The sequence below is a fragment of the Ambystoma mexicanum genome, chromosome 9 (assembly GCF_040938575.1).
Source record: "Ambystoma mexicanum isolate Mex_15411 chromosome 9, UKY_AmexF1_1, whole genome shotgun sequence".
NCBI lineage: Eukaryota > Metazoa > Chordata > Amphibia > Caudata > Ambystomatidae > Ambystoma > Ambystoma mexicanum.
Genome location: NC_090931.1, coordinates 1,470,824,968 through 1,470,847,059, shown reverse-complemented (window position 1 = coordinate 1,470,847,059; position 22,092 = coordinate 1,470,824,968). Strand labels below are relative to the sequence as shown.

Genomic DNA, 22,092 nt, shown 5'->3' with positions numbered 1-22,092 from the left:
GTCTGCTAAAAACATTTGTGTTCTAAAATGTAATGGTTAAGCTACTCTGTTTTCACATGCTAGCACTAGGGTGCCTTTGGGCATTTGTGCACTCTATAAATCTAACATAACATAAAGTACTGTGGGTCGCGAGGCTTAAAAAAAAACTACAGAACTAGAGATGACGAAACACAAGAAATATTGTGAATGGATTTGAAAAGTTGAGAAAACAAACAAGGACATTTTAGACAATGTATTTCTCTTCTTTTATTCCTTGTGTGTAAATAAAGTTTGTAATAAACTACAACACAATATAAAAATGCATTTTGTAAAAATGTTCTTGTATAAGAAAAGAAAACCCTTTTTCTTCTTTTTACTCTTAATGGAACAGGTTGTAACATGCTGATGTTTGCTTCTTTCTTGTTCTTTCTTTTTTTATATCTGTTTGAGAACTGTGTAAAAAGTCTATGCATGACTAAAGGCACAATTTAAAAAAAATGAAAAAATAAAGATTAGCATGGCCATGGGCTGTCATTGGGTGGGCAAACAACCAAACAACACCTACAAGCTTTGTGTTTCTCCTCATTCCTCAAATGCCATTTCTCCCCATCTGTACTCTGCAATACTTTTGGCTCATACGCGGTGCTAAAGTGCCACCTTATATGACCCTCTAAAAAGGGCATCTTCTGCTCTTTTGGTTTTGGTGATTTTTGGTGTCGTAACCCACACATTTGCCGAAACCATTGATACAAGAGAAAAGAGAATATCTGGTTGGCATAGCAACCGGCAATGCCACAATGACATGAAGGGGAGGTTTGCACTAACCTGGATCAGGTGGCAGCATCTGATGTATAGAAAACCCCCCTGAAGTCCCTGCTACCCTCTACCTATATTAGAAAGAACAGAGGAAAGCAGAAGCCCCAGGGAAACCCTCTGGGGTAGAAAACCCTGACGGCTGTAGTGGAGCGTGCAGAATCTTCAGGTCCTCAAGGCGTAGGAAGGTCCAATGGAAACCCTTCAAGAATGCGCTGCTGTCCGAGGTCTAACACATGAGAAAGAGGAGAGGTTTTAGGTTCTAGGATGTGATAGGACAATAGACAGAAAGAGACTGGACTGGAAGTTCATGTGACGATGTGCTGACCTGAGTGCTGGAGAGGATTTCTGTAGATTGGAGTAGTGGAGTTAACTTGATGTGCAGGTAAATGGGAGACTGTAAGGTAACAAATGAAAGATGAAAGTAACTGTTTACCTGTTAGGAACAAACATAAGCACAAATGCAAGGGTTGAGCTGCATTGGGAGTTTCTCCGTGACTGCAAGGCGGCAGGCTGCAATGACAGATTTGTTAAGTAAACTGCACCTGAAGAAGTTGGCGAATGAGGAGATAACAATGACCCTTTCCTACCATGTACGCAGTGAAGAGAGTTCTGAAGGAGCTCTGTTGTTCGAGTACCGTGAGACAGGTACGGTTGCCAATGTGATGTCTGGAAACCGGCTTTGGTTTTATCATGAGGGACGGGGAGCAGCAGGCTTCGGTAGGACCCGGAATAGTCCGGCAGCAAGACAAAGCAGGTGGACCTAAGTGTAGGTAGTGTTAAGAATTAATGTCAAGAAGAAAGGATAGCATAAGTAATTCCTGGGAAATAGGACTTACGGAGCACCAAGCAGGACTAGCGGCGCGCCGTACTGCATCCACGGTCTGCCGATATTCCGTTCCGGGTGCAGTGGGCGGAATCAGACGATCAGCTGGGACGCAGGCAAAGGATCGGGAGTAGTGGAAACCAAGAGAGGCCATCTTGGAGGGAACAATGAATGCCGCCAGATGGGAGTAACGCCGACGCAACCAGGACCAGCGCCGGTACAGGGTTATGACACACAGCATGAAATGGCCAACTCACTAACATTTATTTATTCAAACACCTCTGCTGTACTACCCAATGAGGAGCTTCCTAACAAGATTTCCTCCATTCAGAAGCTCTGTAAGAAGCAAGTCAGCTGGGCCTTCCATTTCCCAGCTGTGAAGTGATTTGCCTTATTGAGCTATTTTAGGCCATTTCACATCCAATTGGGATGTTTGTGGGCTACTTTCGGGGGCAATCTTTTTTATATTGCTCCCGAGGCTACATCTCTACTATCACCCACCCCATGCCCACACTCTCTAGCCCCACCCCCACTCTCTCTACCCTCACCCGCCCACTCCCACTCTCTCTACCCTCACCCACCCCACGCTCACTCGCTCAACCCCACCGACCACCCCTGCTTTAACATGTGCTGATTGGGTTATGTTTGGGCTACATTTGACAAGCCCCCCCCCCCGATGCTGCTTTGTTGTTTATGTTTACAGCCCCAAACCAAATACCACCACTCAGCCACCCCAACCCCCCACGTTCTCCACCCCCACCATCTCTAACCCTATTCTCTCTAGCCCCACCCACCGTAGCCCCACTCACCCACCCTACCCCCACTCTCTCTATGCCCACTATCTCTAGCCCCACCCACCCAACCTACCCCCACTCTCTACACCCACCAACACAACCTGCCCCACTCACTCTAGTATCACCCGACCTCCCCACTCACCCACCCTACATACCCCCTTCTCACCATACCCTGCTCTCTACCCCAACCAACCTACCCCACTCTTTCTACACCCACGAACGCAACCCACCCCCACTCACTCTACCACCACCCAACCTCCCCACTCACACACTCTACCATACCCCTTGACGCCCCATACCCTACTCTGCACCCCACCCAATCTACCCTCACTCTTTCTGCCCCCACCTACCCTACACTACCCTCTCTACCCCCACCCAACCCCCTCCCTCTCTACCCACACCTTACTCCCACTCTCTCTGCACCAACCCACCCTAGTCCCACTCTCTCTACCCCCACTCACCCACTCTAGCCCTACTTTTTCTGCTAATAACAAACCCCCACTCTCTCTACCCCACCCACCCTACCTCCCACTCTCTCTATCCCACCCAGACTATTCCCAGTCTTGCTACCCCCACCCACCCAACCCCACTCTCTCTACAAACACATCCTACCACACCCACTCTTAACCCACCCACCCAACCCCCACCATCGCTACCCACACCCACCCTACCCCCACTCTCTCTGCCCCACCCACCCTAGCCCCGCTCTCATAACCCCACCCGTCCACCCGAGCCTGACACTCTTCCCCAGTCAAACACTCTGTATCCCACCCTCTCTAACCCTACTTTTTCTACCCCCACCCACCCTAACCCCACTCTCTCCACCCCCACCCACCCAATCCCCACTCTCTCAACCCCAACCCACCCACCATACCTGCACTCTCTCTATCCCACACCCTACTCCTACTCTCTCTTCCTCACACACCTTGCCCCCACTCTCTGTACCCTCAACCCTACCCCATTCTCTCTACCCCAGCCACCCTATCCCTACTCTCTCTACCCCCACCAACCCCACCTCCACTCTCTCCCCAAAACCCACCCTCTCTACTGCCACTCTCTCTAGCACCACCCACCCAACTTCTTTCATAGAGCATCCTCTTCATAATGGGTGTCTTACAAATTGCCAATGAATAAATACATTTGTGAAATTATTATTTTAAAGAGACTGTTGAAAACCATTCTTGATTCTGAGGGAGATTTCTTGTTAGCCTCATATCCTACACAGAGCACCATCTGTTCCCTCGTGTGAAACCTTAGAATGATCAGGTGATGCTGTGTAGTAGAGCGTGGTTGGAGGTAGGGTCCAGTGGTGTGTTTTGTTGAATACTAGGCAAAAACTCTTTTACAAAAAGAATTTGGACAATGCAAAGAGACTTGAACATATTGGGTTTGTCACTAAAACAAATACAGGCTCTGACTTTAAAGTGGTGGAGTGCCAGTTAAAGGAAGACTGTGACCATTGATGGAGTGGCTTGTATGTTTTGTATATAGTGTAAGGTTATGGCTATAGTGACTATTAAGAATTGCAAGATCGGATGCATGAAGTCGCTCCTCTACAATCATTGACTGTTTTGAAAGTACGGTGTCTCAACAGCAGCATTGGTAGAAAGGTATCTTAAGAGTTACTGGTATGAATAATCCGTTGGGGTCATTATTAAACCTCAGCCTCCATCCACAACACCTATATTCACCCGCTCATTCTCTTCTCTATCCATCCAGGCAACCATACTTGCCCACTCTTTCATCCACCCACACAACCAAATGCACTCACACATTTATCCATCCACCTCATATTCGTCAACAGTGCAAATGTACTCCTGCCCAGGCATGATTTTGAAGCTTACTTTCTGATAGACAACCAGCAGTTCTGATCTGGCCGTTTACTTCAGCACCCACTTCGGTCACCTGTGGTGTCCCCAGGTCTCTTCTTTTTCACCGTTTGTGTTTAATGTCTGAATGTAGCCTCTTATGTCCATTATTTGCAAACATAAGATTTTCTTTCAGTCCTGTGCAGATGACACCCAGCTGCTATATAAAGGAATTGTGCGCTCAAAAATGTTATTGTCCCGAGCATTCGGGCATGTTGTTTAAAGTAATCTGTGATTGATGGTAAAAACATTTCCTATGCACCTTACCTTAATTTTCCTCACTTTCACACATGCAAAATCAGGCACCGGGGCGCAGCCATCTTGTGCTAATCTTAACCGCTGCTGCATCGCCCTAAGTTGAACTGTCCTCGCAGCACTAAATCATGTCCCCTGCCCCTGAAGCTGACATCACTATTCCTAGAAATATTCTCCACTTATTTTCATGACGTTAGTGTGTAGCGTAGCCAAACGCACCTAGTGATCACCTACGTCTTAACGCTAGTTGATGCAGAACCCGTAATATATACACACACATCCTAATCGGATTAGAAAATACTATTTTTAAAGGAAACAACAATACTCTTCAGTTTATAATGTGCTTTTATTTCACAATAAACGCTCCGAGAACATCTGCCAATTTCCATATTCAACCAAATTTTTAATTTCGTTGTTTTCGAACATCACATCTTTAGCATGAGGCACAGGGTGTTCCTTTTGGTAAAAGAAGAGCATTGGACGCACCTTGAATTGCAAGACTTCGGCATCAGCTTCTTGCTAGACCACCGTAAGTGATGTCAGGTTGCTCCTTGTAGCTGGTACCGCGAAAGGGCATATTGGTCCAGGGCAATCGTCCTACATCAGCGTAATTGTAAGCCAGCCATTTAGGTGTATCTGCCACTGCCTGCTGAAGAACCTGTCACATGGTATCTGGAAACGTTGACATTCGCAGAAAGGAACAATGTAGCTGTGTAGAAAACATAAACGAAATATATCTCAGTAGCCGTTCTTTATTCTAATTTATCCATTTACCCTTTAATTCTGCAACGGGTAAAACCTAATAATGAACACAAACCAGAAACAATGGAAACACAGAGAAAACATTGTGCAAAGTTGGAGTCTACGATGTGCTTGAGAGGTTAGTGCTGTGGAGTATGTTTAGCTCGCAATGGGATGCGGATGCGGAAGCTGATGAAAGAATTCAAACAATACATAGACAGCATTATAACGGAATATTAGCAACAAACTTGGCGTTGGTGGAACCTGGACCCCAGATGTGGACTCCATGCATTTCGGTGCTGGACTGCCCATGTGCCCAGGACAAAGACAAATACATACAGGTTGTGTTTGCGTGTCGTCACAATATGCCCCAACCAACAACCCATTCAAATGTAACTGGAAAAGTGGGTGGGCAAAACAAACCAAAAGTAGAACGATGCGCTTGCACCATAAATTAGGTAAACGGGGGGCTGCAGTGGATTGGATGTTGAGGATACCTTGCCCAGGTATACCACTGTGAAATACGAAACAAAGAAGGGGGGTTTTCCAGTCTTGCTGCACCGACACCAAAAGATACTACAAACTGCTACAATTGCAGGTTTATTGTGGTTTGAAAACAGCCTGACACGTGTTTCGAGCGATTCTTGCTCTTCATCTGAGGCTGATGGGTTTATACATAATACATTTAAGCAAAAATAAATTGAAACGTACAAACAATTATGTATCATTGCGAAATTAATTGAAAGAAACATAAAATACATGGAAGTGGGGTAGAAAACAAGAGGGGTTGGCATACCAACACAACCCCGTACCCAACATATACAATTAGACATTTTAAACACGAAAACACATGGAGGGGCAGGACGACAAAAAACAACCAATTTTTTTGGGAAATATCCATACAATAATACAAAAAGACAGGTAACAACCATAATCAAAAAAGTTCAATTAAACACGTAAAAATTGGGAGGGAGAGGGAAAAATTAAATGAAAATTCATTTGTACCATACCATTCAATTTTGATTACAATTGTTGTGGATACATACGTGATTATAATTGATGGGTCCCGGTTGGGATTAGAGAGATTTATAGGCGTTGAATAGAGAAAGAAAAAAGAGAGAGAGAGGGGAAAAGGAACAGAGCAAAGCTATTAGAGCATAGTTAACAAAGGCTTTTGAGGTCTGAAATGACCAATTGGCTAAGATAGACAGTGCTAAAAGATACCTTAAGGTTGTTTAGACGAAACCTTGGCTTGCAAGTGTTATTTCTGTTAGAATACAATGAGAAAAAGGAGGATTGGTATGTTTACATGCTTGCTATACTTAAAGTAAAAGTAGTATCCCAGTGTTAACTATCAATTCTAACATACCTTATTAGTTCTATAGCTTCGCTGTTGCGGAAATCTCTTCAGTGAAGAGTTTAGACTGCGCAATTTCAACGAAGGAACATCCATTGGGGAATCCCAGTAAGGAGTAGGTAGAAGGAGAGCAAAAAAGAAAGGGGATAAAAGAGTACGAATTACAAAGCTTTTCAAATGGCGCGTGCCTTCAACCATGCCTCTGGTGCTTGATTGACTAAGTGCGCTCATTCCAATATGACTGTAGACTTAGGGACTGTATGCAATTAACTCACCCTGGTGGTCTAAAATGACGGAACGGAACGAGCCCCTCTCGCGCGTCCGCTCCTGGTGATTCTTGATATTTTGTGCAAGCTCAATGGGAGGAGCCTAAGCGCCAGCAGCGTCCGCGGGCGAACTCGCCATCTTGAAGCGGTGTTATTGCCGTCGGCGCATGAAGGGAATGCCCCGGACATAAGACATTTCCCGGTTACTAATTAAACTGTGAGCATTGGGCGCAAGGTAAGGATGAATAAGAATACACAGTCCGATAATTGCAATTGTTGCGAAGATTTCTTAAGATTGTCGGCCTAATTATATATGTAGGAAGAATTACATATAATTGTGTGAAAAAAGATAATCGAACTATTTTAAGCGATCCGATTGAAAAGAAATGTATATATCTGACTAGCGGCAAGGTGTCGGGTCCACGCCAGAGTAGCTGAACAATAGAAATGAAAGTGATAAAAAGGGGACAGTTAGTCCAAGCAGTGCATCTCTGATTAAAAGTTTAAACTCTCAATGCTTTGTTCCATAAACGCCTGAAAAATATAGCAGGATAATCTGAATGTGCATTTCTTGGATTGCTATAGGTGTTAGCACAAATTGCATAGTGGATTACGGATATACATGTAAAAAAGACCAAGTATAAAAGTGCAGGAACAATGAAAATATTGCATGTTTTCCAGTTCTAAAGACCTCCAAAGGTAAATTGTAAATGTGGAACCAATTTAAAGAAAAGAGTTTATAAAAAAACTGCAAGCTCATGATCTGAGTTAAGACCAGAATAGACTGTCCTGTATTTACAAATGAGCCTCGCTTCAAGTCTACGCAGATTAAGGATCAAGTTGCCTCCTCTTGGGGGCTATTCTGCTTTAACAAGCCCTACGAATCTAATGTTTTGTTTCAGATCCAATTGATGTTCTTTTTGCCAATGGCTGGCAAGTGGAAATTTAGCATCCTGACTAGCTATAGTAGATAGATGTTCTCTTATCCGCGTTTTAAGTGGTCTGATGTGTTTTGAATGAACCTGTGTTATGAAGAAAACACGATACCGAGGATACGGTTGCGATCACTTTTTGACAGTTCGGTCTACTAAATAAAAGCGTATCCGTGACATGAAATGCTACCGGGGCACAAACACACTTAGCACCTGAGATACCCAGAGGGAGTTGGAGGCAAAAATCACAGGCAATATTTAGGTTAGGCAGACAGCATCGAGAAACCCTCGAAAACAGGAGTTTAAAAGTCAAAGGGCCGGAGCCAGGGCAAGTGACACCGGAGACCTGTTGCTGAAGATCACACCATTAGAGAGTAAGATTCAGCGTAGCCCAAAAGTACTTTGATATTGTCAATGTTCGGACGCAAAAGTTATAAGAAGGGAAGACAATGGCGAGCCTTGAGGATGAAGAAAAGAGATTCACCCAGTTTCCTCGAGCAGAACACAGTACCTTATTCCAATGGTGCAGCTGGTGCCCTGGCAGTTGTTCCTGTTGGTTTCGCGCAGACCCACGATTCCTGGAGCTTCGTTGTGAAGGGGGACGTCTGAAGGGGGTATGCACCACACAGGGATGAAGCCGGCAGCAGCGACAACGAATAAAAGGTGTGCTCCTTAAAAACAGGAGAGGCTCGGCAGGTGGCTATCCTGACCACTACACCAGTGTGCAGCAATTTCGACCACGACGGAGACCTCTGTCTGAAGAAGATGTGCTGGTTATCCCCACCAGGCTCAAGGGAAGAAGACTCCGGACTGGATCTTCTCTTAATAGTCGAAGGGTAGATAGCTCAGGACTGCAGCAGGGCTTTACTGGGACGGGGTAGTTGCAGCAGCCGTTGTTCTCTCCGATTCTCTTCGGTTCCTTGTAGTTCCAGAGGCGACTGACTTCTAGCCCAGGAGACCTGCCTTTTATGCGCAAAACCCCTATTCAAACAGCCTGGCTGTCAATCACGCAGCAGGGGGGTTGTCCAGCCGGGACAACCACCTCAGCCAATCATGGCAAAGTGCGACTTCGGTTTCTTTGGATACCCTGTGCAGGGGGTGACTACACCCCTTCCCCACATTCAGTCTACCTAGACACCCAGGTGCCAAGAGGAGAGCTTCTCTGCAGAAGCCTGCCAAAAGACGGTGAACAAAGAAGGCAAACCTAGTTTGCCACGCAAAGTAAAACACAAGAAGGACTTCAACAAAAAGAAATGGCGAATAAACCCAACCTGAGCCAAAAGAAAGACAATTTGGTCAAGCGGGTTTATGCTTAAGGCTGTTAAAATAGCCAAAAGTATTACCTCGTTTATCTAATATAATCGCGTTAGAAAAGTTAGGGTAGATACCACTGCCACCAGCCAAGTCTAAATGTTAAAAGAGCGAAACAATGCTCAGGGAGGTACAGACAGAAAAGGGGTACAGATTAGCCCTTTCCAGTACTCCATGTAAGATGGTGTACTGGGTCTGTGGTAAAATTGACTATGTAAAGTAAATAGCAACTTTACCTTTCTCTGGGGGACAGTAGTCAGCCCCAGCGAAATGGAGTCAGAGGCAGTCTTAAAGACAACCCAGGGTTACTACACTGAAGGTGCTGTGTAACCCATACAAGAACAGGGGCACCTGGAGTGGTGTGCTACAGTGCCCAAGATCACACAATGAGTAAAAACACATAGGCCAAAACCCATGTAAGAATGAAAAAAAGGAGGTACACTCTTACCAGATGGAAAAAATAAACTGCAGAAATCCAGCAAAGCTGCTGGGGGACTCACTAGGTGAGTGAAATTAGCCCTAGAAGGAGAATTCTCCCTAACACTCCATAAACCAGGGACAGATGTATATTAAAATGTGGTATAGTTAAAAAGTAATACAATCTGGTAAATATGCAATTCATCATCCGGGACTCACCTGAGGCAGCGTGTGCACGAATAGAGTTGGAATTGCATTTGGAAGCAATTTACGAGACGTTCTGAGTCAATGCTTTTTTGTGTACAGCGATTGGTCGTTCATATCCGGGGTAAAGTGCAGGCTGCAGATGCAGAATCAATTTGTCCACCAAGACTGCCCCGACTCTACTTTCAAGCTCGTCCACCGGAAATCCACAATGTCGAACCCATTCTCTCATTCAATATTCGTCGGGAATTTATGCATGAGAGCGCCCATACTTTTGACATCGCTCCTAGAACGGCAACCGTACACCATACAATTAGGCATTCTTGAAAAATCTGTATAAAAAATGTACACATAATTACAAAACAATTATAATGAATGCATGAGATTGATGGAATAATATCAAAGTTTTCTATGCAATTTTTCTTTTGGTCAAAGAAACAAAACCTGTGTAGCGAAGTCGAATATTCACCGGGATAACTTTCATACAGAATTGATTGATGCAACGTAAATCATTTTTTTTTTAAAATATCTTTATTGGTTTTTCAACAAATTGTGACCGACAAGGATCGTTGATAAATCAATGCAATATGCACAATATGCACAATCCAAAAAAAAAAAAAAACAACAACATAACATAACATTCCCAACTTTCCCGCCCCATCCCCCTCCCTCCGAGACCTCAGGTACATCAGTTTTATCCTTCTGGACCTCGCTTTGGGCCGGGACTGTCCGTACTGACCGATGTGCTATCTGGGGCCACAGGGTGGAGCAGTGGCACTGTCAACGCCACCCAAAGGAGTAGTTCATCACTGGAGCCCAGCCTCTGTACCTGAATCGCTGTCTCCCAAGCCGCGGTCTCAGCGGCAATCCATCTTTTGAGATCACCCCACCAAAGGGCCTCGCTTAGGCCTCCGGCGCTTTTCCATCCCATGGCTATGCGTCTTTTCGCTGTGATGTATATCAAGTATTTGAGTTTATTTAGGGGCTTATTCTTACTGTCTTGTTTATACCTTCCCAGAATACAGGCTGCTGGTTCGTGAATTTCCACTTCAATCTCCGCGTTTGCAACCCTCTCCTTCACCTGGGCCCAGAACCTCTGGACCGTCGGGCAGCCCCAGAACATGTGGGTCATTCCTGCCCTTGGCTCATTGCATTTGGGGCATATCTGGGTTGTGGCTCCTTTGAACCTTGATATGGCATCAGGTGTGAGGTAGGCCCTGTTGGTAATGTACAGTTGGATGAGTTGGAGACAGGCATTTCTAGAAATGTTCTTATGGTAGTGGGTTACTCTCTCCCATGCTTTGTCTTCAAATTCAAGGCCCAATTCCCTCTCCCACCTCTCTCTGCATTTAAGTTCTTTTTTGGTGGTGCCCTGCAGTAGGGCTTCGTATAGTCTGGAGGTTGCGTGGCCCCCCTCAGCAGTGTCAAACATCGACTCAATGATATCGTTCTCCATGATTTGGTCGGTGGCCTCCGGCCATCTGTCCTTCATGGCCTGTGTCACTGCTCTGTGGAGCAGAAACTGGCCTGTGGGCAGGCCTGTGGCCTCGCTGAGGTCACTAAATGTCATGAGCTCCTGTTCGTAAATGAGGTCTCCTAGTACTGCCACCCCATAGGGTTCCCACTGAGTGCGTATTTCTGTGTGTCCCCATGAGAGTTTAGCCAAGACTGCCGCAATGGGGATCTGTGGGGAATATGGGTCTGTCGCCCCCACTGATTTGCAGGCCCGCCTCCAGAGCTGGGATCCAAGTCTAACCAGGTATGGGTAATGTCTCCGGGCCCCCTTGTCAACCCATAATAAGTCTCGGAGCAACCGACGAGGCAGAGCTGTTTGGAGGAGTCGGGTGTCAGAAGTGGTTTCATCTGCCATCCAATGCGTCACATGCCTTAGTTGGCTAGCCAAGTAGTAAAGTTCGTAATTAGGGACCTTTAAACCCCCCTCTCATATGGTCTATGGAGAATGTCCAGCGCAGCCCTGTGCCTACCTCCCTGCCAAAGGAACCACCTGCAAAGTTTGTTTATGTCTCCGAAAAAGGAGCGAGGGATGTTGAAGGGGACGTTGGAAAAGCAATGCAGTAATCGGGGGAGTGCCACCATTTTGAGGAGACCCGCCCGCCCAGCCATCGAGAGAGGGAGCTTATCCCAGAATTCCATAGATAGATAACCGTATTGAGAATGTGTTCGGTGCTAGGGTTACGGTGTATGTTAACACCCAAGTATCTGAACGATGTCACCTGCCATTGAAGGTCTAAAGGGGGAAGGGATCTATGCTCCTCTCTGTACAGTGCGGCGAGGGGATAGAGACAGGACTTATCTTTATTGATCTGAATGCCCGTGTGTTTGTGGAAACCCTCTATAGTCTCTAAAATGTAGGGCAGGAGATGCTACAGGTTGTGCAGGTACAGCAGCATGTCGTCTGCGTACATAGAGACGAGGTATGTCTCCCCGTCGAGTTCGATGCCTCCGTCTCTGTACTCCTGCCGGAGACACGCAGCTACAGGCTCCGCGGCAATAATCTATAGCATAGGGGACAGTGGAAAACCCTGCCTTGTGCCTCTGTAGAGGGGCCATTTCTCCGAGTATGGCTTATTGGTGCGCACTCTGGCCATGGGATTGGTGTAGACTAATTGGGTCCATTTCAGGAAGGCGGGTCCGATCCCCATCCTGACCATGGTGGCATATAACCATTCCCATCTCACCGAATCGAAGGCCTTGGTGGCATCTAGTGATGCCACAGCATATTTCTGGGGCCCTTGCTCGGTGCTGTATATTATGTGGTGGATGCAACGTAAATCATAACGTGTTACTCGTCCGTTGAATGTACTTTCATGCATCAAAAGGAAACATGCTTATAGACATGGTTCGAGAAAGATGAAATTCTATCACAATTGACACTGATGAAATTTGCTATATATCGAGATCTGAACAGTAGACAAATGAAAGAGATGATTAGGTGACCTGTCCTTACCTTGAGTAACAGACAATTGGATTGAGCAAGCAGGGTAGTTAGTAGCAGGAGAAGTGCTCACAGAAGTTCTCAGGATAACTATCAAGGCATTTATAAAGAATTAGAAAAGTGGGTGTGTATGTGATGCTGAAAAGGGCCGGAACACTACTGAATAGAGACACACTTATGTTGATTGCAGGGGGCGCAGCCTGCTTCATGGAAGCCTGTCTGGAGACACTGGGTCTGGCTAGGCCATGTGAGCAATGGCCCCTGCGCGGAAGATACCTTTGAAGTGTACATGGTGTTTGGCATCTTGGCCGTTCCCACCCTGCCAGCCCTGCCAGGACAAGTGAGTGTGAATGAAAAATTGAAACAACTATTCATAAAAGATGATTTTTATTTTATTTTGTTGCTGATATTGATGGCACAAATGTACTACAAATTGTATACTTCGGGTTGCAGCACAGTGTGGGAAAATCCCCTGTACTGACCGCTGTCGCTGGGGAATTTGGCTCGAATGGGATCAACGACACAGGCGGGTATTACTCGTCGAACGCGGTATGCAAACCTCCCATGAAGCCACCATGTAAACAAACGATAGGTCACCAGCCTGTACCACCTGTGGAAGAGAAACTGTATTTAAATGAACATGATAAGTGTACAAACCTTAGTTGAAAATGCAATCTTGTATCCTATGGTATAGTTCCCAGTACAAATGTTACTTCATCATACTTCAACAAAAGTGAACACCCATGCGTAACGTTTGTGGACAGAGAAATATTGTTTCTTGATTGTACGTGAAAGACACATAAGATGACCACTATGATTTCCCCAAATCGCAAGAGATGCATTGAATTGCCAGACTATATTCATTTGGCAGTGATAGATCAAAGTTATGACAATATAAGAGACAAACATGAAATGTTAGTGGCCTAAGTTATATCACATCTAGAGCACACTTATTCATTACTTGGATTGCGACGGGGAACTGTTGCGTGAAATTCGTGCATAAGCACCAACATGATCCCTCAACACAGACCTTGTGAGGCAGGCTGCCCTGAAGTCATGCAGCTCTGTAACGCATTGAAGCCGTGTCTCGTCTTCAGATATGTAGGCCAAGCATCCAGAGTTTTCTCTGCAGCAGTTCTCCTCCTCGGTTGGCAAGACCTCGCACCGATTGCAGGTACACCAGGTGGAGACGTCTTCCATGCGACTAGGCACCGGCTCAGGATCCGGTGATTCGCCCTCCCAACTGTCGTCCGACGTTTCCGCATCTTTCTCTTTCAACTAATTCCACCACAGAATACTCTGGCTCATACTGGTAGGGCTGTATTGTTGCCATAATACTACAAAATTAAAATCGAGCAACGAAGATAGCTGAACAGAGCAGAAACGAGTCACAGGACATACAAAAAAAGACAGCAAAACGATTGAAAAAGCAACTCTGATGTTGTCTGATGAGAAGCGGTCTGGTTATACTTATTGAGGACCGAGGCACATCATTAGCTGGCTAACAGAGATCGTTGACACGAGACGTGCATTCGCATTGTGAAATGGGCCGTACGCGTCTACTGATGTCAGCTTCAGGGGCGGGGGATATGATTTAGTGCCGCAAGGGCAGTTCAACTTAGGGCGATGCAGCAACGGATAAGATTAGCACAAGATGGCAGCGCCCAATACTTGATTTTGCATGTTTAAAAGTGAGGAAATCTATGGTAAGGTGCATAGGAAATGTTTTTACGATCGATCACAGATTGCTTAAAACCATATGCCTGAATGCTTGGGACGATAACATTTTTGAGCACACTATTCCTTTAAAGGTCCAGGCGCATACGAAGGTTACCCCCAACTTCAATCCTGCCTCACTGAGCTTAAAATATGGCTGACAAATAATAATAAAATATAATACAATTATGCCTCAGACATCTTTTAATGGCTCAACATAGGTTTGCTCCCCTTTCACACTTGTTTGGGACTCCACTTACCTTCGATACCAGATATCTGAAGTTATTCAAGCTTTATTTTTCCACCTTAGGTTATTGCGTCAAAGTCTTCCTTTTCTTCTGGAGTCTGACGATCCAATGGTGGTGGGCGCCTCAGTTAACTTGCTACAGGACAGCATTAATGCCTTGTTTGTGGGCCTACTAACGTTTGCGCTCAGCGAAGATGGCTGCCTGATTCACAGCTCCGTCCCGTGTGGCACTTTCTACCCGAAAGTTCTCCTGTTTGCCCCGACACTGCGTATAGCCAACCCGCAGCGGGGGTTGCTGGCAGGACCGGGAGTCTACCACGCGAGTTCCGCCCGCTGAGCTGCGCCTGCTGCGGAGTTACAGCCCGCTGTGAGAGGTGCGGGGGCGGGCGCCTTCCGGCCCCGCTCTCGGCTCCAGGAGTTCCCGCCCGAGTCCCGCGGCTTGAGGCCTGCTGTGGGGGGAGTGGCGCTCCACTCGCCCTGCACGGCTCGCTCCGGAGTGGGCCGGCCTGCGCCGCAACCTCTTCCTCCTCACCACACTGGATCCCAGAGCGACCTGCTCCGCTGCCCCGTCCTGGGCGGTGTGCTGACAGGAGGTCGAGTGCGCATCGATCCGGCTCCGGGTGGTGAGTGGTCCCGGCCCGATCTCCTCTACGCCCGCCACACAACAGCGGACCCTGTCCTCCTCCTCCTTGATTTCGGAAGCCCTGGGGGAGGCTTGATCCCCCTTGTTACAGTAGGTCCTGAGGTGCCCCTCGCTCCACACTGGTCCCCTGCCCTTGCGGCTGACTGTGGGCGCTCCACGCGGGCCTGGTTGGTTGCGGCAACCCCTTTCCTTCTCCCCAGGAAACCCCTGGAGCTGGTGCGCCAGCTCGGAGTCACCCCCCAGTGGGTCTCTCCCCCAGCCACCAGCTCCATCTGGACCCCAACGGGGGACCCCCCTCCAGGACCTTGTGGCCAGTTCCTCCTTAAGCCTTCTGGCTGTGGCAGACGGTTTGACTACCTTCTATACTGACATGGAGACAACCTCAACTGTCTCCCACCGAACCACCCGGCTGTTGGGCCTATTGCCACGGTTGTTCCAGGGCCACGGGCCCCTCCACTTGCTCTCAACGACCTGCACCGAGTGCTACCCGTCTTACTGCCTCATACAGGGGTGTTCCCCTGCACTACATCAACACCCAAGACTCCGGCTCCTTCTGCCTCTCCTGCTGTTCATTGCTTCTTGGGCCCTGACCCCCTACAGAATTTCTTGAGAATTCCCTGGGACCGCTTGCTGTTCACTGGCACCTACGTAGCTTGACTGGCCCGGGAGGCCCCCCAGCGGAGACGCCATATTCCTTCCTTCCTGGTGCTCGGCTCGGCCTCCGCTCATACGCCGCCTGCTCGATCCTGGTGCCTCCCCTTGTGGCCCTATCCACTCTCCTGTTTGGTCTCCTGGACTTAAGTTTATCCCCCCACCGGCAACATGTCGACACGAACCGGCAAGAAGCAATCCTCTATCAATATTTTCACTAAACCCTCGGAAGGCCCCGGGACAGAGGCATCTACACAGGAACCTTCCCCCTCACTGGCGCTGGAACCATCCGACTCCCAGAAAATGATGGAGTTTATCCGCGAGGGGTTCACCACAATTCATAGCAAACTGGATGACATGAACGGCACGATATCCTCTATTAAAGCACATATGGAGAGAACTGATGGTCGTGTTGCCGAGATTGAGGCACGGGTGAGCACCGCCGAGGACGGCCTGGGTTCCCTCCGTGCGGAGGTCTCCACGCTATCCGCCCGCGTTACTGAGGTGGAGAAGAAGAACGAGGACCTTGAATCTCGCTCGAGGCGCAACAACCTCGGCATTGTCGGGGTGCCAGAGGATGGTATACAAGAACCCATGGAGGATTACGTGGAGGGCATGCTACTCCAACTCCTGGACTCCCCAAAACTCTCCCCACAGTTTGCGATCGAGAGGGCCCACCGTTCACTCACGGCGAAACCCAAACCTGGAGCACCTCCACGCCCGATCATAGCCAGGGTCTTAAATTTTCGCGACCGTGATGCCCTCCTCATGGCGGCGAGGGCCAAGGGGGACCTTCTCTTAGGCGCAGCCAGGATCCACCTATATCCGGATTTTTCGGTGGAGGTTCAGCGTGTACGCAAGACCTTCCTGGCGGTGAAGCGGAGACTACGCAACCTCCAGGTTAAATATGCCATGTTATATCCCGCCAAACTGCGTATCGAGCATGCAAACCGTGTGTACTTCTTCACGCTGCCTGAGGAGGCCTCCAGGTTCATAGATGAACACTTTCCTGGCTGAAATGTACTCGTAACAGGCACCGCCATTGGCTCGCCACAGCTTAGGCTAATTGTTAAATGGATGCCGTTTTATCCTGCCTCAGAACTTATCTGGACTTCTGACATTCTGACATTACCTGATGTGGTTCCCATGAGGCGACTTGGTCGCACCTGTAACAAATAATGTTATTATCTTTGCTGTTTCTCACTGTTGTTATTGCTCCCTGACTCATTGACCTATCACAATGTGGTCGGGCTGTTGGGCAGTCATTGGTGCGGTCTGATCCCCCTTTGATGTGCTCCAGGTACCCGCTACATGCATTTTTTGCTCTCTTGATTGCCCGGGAGGTCCTTTGAAGCCCCTTGGTCCCAGGGTTCACTGTCTTTTCGAACTACACTACGTTTAATGCTATTTATCCACTACCATTGTATCAATTGAGATAATGACGTTCCAGGCGATCACCTTTCATTGGGAGACCCTACTGGACGCCCATAGCCCACTAGCCGATTTGGCACCCTTGTGGCCCTCCCGGGCAGCTGCGGCGTACACTCGACAGTCCCCTGTTAGGCTGTCTGATCTCGCCCTGGGCTCCCCCGCTCGCTTCTGGGCGCTCCTTGGCTCAGTCTCCCCCTTCCCTGTGCTCCTATATCATTAGGGCACTCTCTCGGTTTCTGTAGCTGAGCCCATACACTATCTCGGTCCAGTTGATCGGGTATTTACTTCTTACAATCCCGTTATATTGGTTCATTATCTGTTGACCATGCCCGCCCCTTCCCCCATGGGACCTCCCCTGGGTGGGAATAGATATTATTGTCGGGCATTATGTTTATCCTAAAATTGCCTCATGGTTCGGAGTATCGCCGCCAGGCCGGTTCGTAGGCCCCCCAGGCGTCGATGCCATTGTGTTTGTTTTGGTTGTTGGGCTATGGGGTGATCATCCCTCTGTTTGGGGTGGGATGTGGGAGGGGGAGGAGGGAATGGGGTTATACGTTAAAAAAAGCTTGGTATTCGCAGAGAAGGTAGAGTCCGAAGCACCATGGTCCCGTCGGCGTTACAGATCTGACCGCACTGGGCACCGTCCATGGGGGGCACATTTCCATCCACCCGTATTCCTCTATGGCTACACCTGGAGGGTTGAGTGAGGAAACTTTGACATTTATGAGCTGGAATGTACGGGGGCTGGGTAATTACAAGAAAATGAGGCTACTACAACTTCAGGCCGAGCGACACGGGACTAAAATCCTGTTCCTTCAGGAGATGCATGCATGCACAGAGTATTGTGAAAAATGTGCTAAAACATGGGGTCCCCAAAGGTACTTTACCACCTACTCTACCCAGAGCCGCGGGGTTATGACCCTTATTCACAGGAGCCTTAGATTCATCCCCATTGCTACGATAATTGATCCCCTGGGCAGATACGTGCTACTCCATGGTACCCTACAGAATAGGGAAGTTGTCCTGCTAAATATATATGGTCCCAACATTGACGATCCCGAATTTTACACACACCTTATAACTCTCTTAGATGGCTTCCCTCTGATACCGATTCTTTGGGGAGGCGATTTCAACACGATATTCGACGTGGATCTTGACAGATCTGGTTCCAGACCCCGTCAACTCTCCAGAGCTGCATATACTACACTTTCCTCCCTTCCCCGCTTGGCCCTGTTTGACGCATGGAGGCTCCTCTACCCCGACTCCCGCTCTCATTCCTTTTATTCCTCGATTCACGATTCCTTTTCTCGGATTGACAGATGGTTGATATCCGATGGTCTGATAAGGAGCGTATCTGGTATGGCAATCCTCCCCAGGACCCTATCTGATCACTCCCCAGTGACTGTCACCCTATGTTGGGGCCCAGACCGGGACCGAACCAGACACTGGAAAATGAAGCCACTTTCTCTCCTCGATCCGGTCTTTAGCTCGGAGATGGAGTCGGCGATCGAGGAGTTCTTCGAGATCAACACCAACTCCGTGTCTTCACAGGCCACTCTCTGGGAGTCCTTTAAGGTCTGCATCAGAGGCATTGCCCTTTCCAAGGAAAATGGTATCCTCATAACTATTCGTAGGGAAATCGCCGAGAGCGAGGCCACATTATCTGTGCTGGAGGCCCAGTATACTCTAGACCCAACCCCTGAAATCCTTGCGTTAATTGGCACGGAATTGGACACCTTTCGTTCGCTCGCGGACCGCGAGCTAAGGTTTCTTGATAATCCCGGGCGGGCGAGGAGGTATGGTGAGGGTGAACGCCCTAGCCGTCTCCTAGCTAGACTTCTCCACCGTGAGTTTGGTGCCCCACCCATTCCCGGAATTGAGAGACCTGATGGATCCCTGGCCACCTCCCCTGGAGATGTCAATGCCGAATTCCTCTCCTTCTATCAATCCCTATATGCACACTCAGACAACGCCACTACGGCAGAAATCGATGCTTACCTTGATAAACTTCCCCTTTCGGTCCTTTCTCCCGATACCATCGGATCCCTCGAGAATCCATTCACCCCTGAGGAGTTCTCGGAGGCTATAGACTCCCTATCTTCAGGCAAATCCCCAGGATCGGATGGTATACCTGTCGAGTTTTATAAGCATTTCAAATCACTCCTTCTCCCCCGTCTGGCTGCTCTCTGGGATGGAGTCGGTGGAGGTAGGCCAGTTCCCCCCCTCACTCCGCGAAGCCACCATAACAGTCCTACTAAAACCCAATAAACCCCCCACTCAATGCGGCTCTTACCGCCCACTTTCATTGATCAATTGTGACATCAAGATTTATGCAAAATTACTCGCTCTACGTCTTGTCCCCTTCATGCCACATATCATCCACCCAGACCAGGCGGGGTTCATCCCGGGCCGCTCCACCTCCTTGAATTTGAGACGCCTTTTCAACATTATAAGTAGAGTGAGCCCGGGTGTGCACGCGGTGGCCGCGACTCTTGATATGCAAAAAGCTTTTGATTCGGTCTCGTGGAGCTATCTCTGGCGGGTACTCGACAAATGGAAATTTGGCCCCACCTTTGTCTCCTGGGTCAGGCTACTTTACTCCAACCCCGTTGCCAGAGTCTGTACTGAGGACCGTTGTTCCCCCCTCTTCCATATGGTTAGGGGCACTAGACAGGGTTGCCCCTTCTCACCCTTAATCTTCGCTGTGGCAATGGAGCCGTTCGCGGACATGCTTCGCCAAAACCATACGCATAGGGGTCTACGTACAGCCGATTCCTCAGATATAGTCTCTCTGTATGCTGATGATGCTCTCCTCTATATTCGCTCCCCCGAAATTAATCTGGCCCCAATACTGGAAGATATTGCTCTCTTTGGACGTATCTCTGGTCTCACGGTGAACTGCTCTAAATCAACCCTCTTTCCGCTCACTCCCAGGACAATCCCCCCTCCCGATACCATGGGATTCGCATGGGCCCAATCTAAATTTGCTTATTTGGGCGTAGTGGTGTCCCGTCACACTGAACGGGTCTTGGAAGATAATTATCAGGCATACCTTACAAACCTTATGATAAAAATACAGGGCTGGAACAAACTTCCGATTTCACTGGCGGGTAGGATAGGGGTACTGAAGATGGTGGTACTTCCCCAACTCCTGTATAGATTTGCTAATATCCCGCAGTGGCCGGGAGCTGACTTCTTTCGGACATTGACACGCCCCCTTAACACCTTCCTCTGGCACTCTGGTGCGGTCCGCCTTAAGCTCAAGACCCTTTCCGCCCCAATGGAGGCGGGCGGCTTTGGGGCACCAGACTTCCTCAAGTTCTGGCTGGCGGCACAACTCCAGCACACTGCGCACTGGTTCAATATATCGGACCCCCCTGCCCATGTCAGACTAGAAAGGCTATCAGTCAGTGACCGCGACATTCGATCTCTGATGATCACACCAATGCCAGTGGTATCGGACTCACTGGATCCAGCGACATGCACATCCTTGGCCTTATCCAAATCTTGGCAAATATTGGGCACCGCCCATCCCTTCCACGGTAACTTCCCAATTTGGAATTTCCTTCCGGAGGTCCCACAAGTCCCTCCCTCTGTGGTTCGTACATGGGCCGAGGCGGGTTATGAATTGCTGCGTGACATATTCGAACAGGGTAATTTCATAGAATGGCCTGACCTCCCGGCTCCCCTTAGACGGAGACCCTCCGTTTGGCTTCAATATTCATCCCTCCATAGAGTACTCAAGCACAAGTACACGTGTTTCCCAGCACTACCACCTGATAAACCTGCAATCACCGAACTGTCCTCACCTGTCCCTATGAGGGGCAACATTTCCAGACTATACACTTTGCTTCAAACCAGATCACCCCCCACATTCTCCAAACTACGGCGCTCCTGGGAGACAGATCTCGGCCTCGAGATGTCCGAGGAGCGTTGGACCCATATGTGTGCACGTATCCAGGGGGTCTCCTTCAACTCCCGATTCAAATTAATTCAATTAAAGGTGCTCCACAGGTACCACTACACCCCGACCAGGCTACATCGCATCTCGAGCGACTCCTCCCCTAGGTGCCCTAGATGTGGCTATGATGATGCTGATTATATCCACATGATCTGGTCTTGTCCCCGACTCACTCAATTCTGGACCTCAGTGTGTTCCACTATGTTGTCCATCCTTGAATCCCCCATCCCCAATGAAATGCCTATTTCACGATTTCCCCGAGCTCCACCGTGACTCCAGAAAACTGGCTGGCCTCTGTATGCTACTAGCTGTGCGTACAATTCTACTTCGCTGGCTTCGGCCTATCACCCCTACTCACGCACAGTGGCTCAGGGCAGTTACGTGGGCCTGCGACACCGAAGAGTCCTGGGCGATACAACAGCCCGCCCGTTCCAGACCTAGAGATATCTGGCTGAAGTTCCGCTCATTTATGTCCTCCACTGACACCGACTCAGATCCTGCATCCCCAGCTCCCTATCCTAGTTCATCCTTAGTTGGTCCTTGATTTATTTTCCATCTGCCTTTGTTCCGACCTTCTATGTGTCCCCCATGTGCATATGTTGATTCCTTTTCCTTTATGTACTTCGTTTATATGTACTGTATGAATTTGTGCCGATTGCACTGTTTTGATTCCATATGCTTTATTGTTACTCACCTGTATCTGTGTTGCCGAGCTGAATAAATA

At 48.3% G+C, this 22,092-nt stretch overlaps 1 protein-coding gene across 1 annotated transcript in view; it reads left to right on the top strand.

Moving 5' to 3' along the window:
* Window positions 1-22,092, top strand: part of ADCY10 (adenylate cyclase 10) — a 1,140,628-nt gene that overhangs the window by 96,536 nt on the left and 1,022,000 nt on the right. The window lies entirely within an intron of this gene.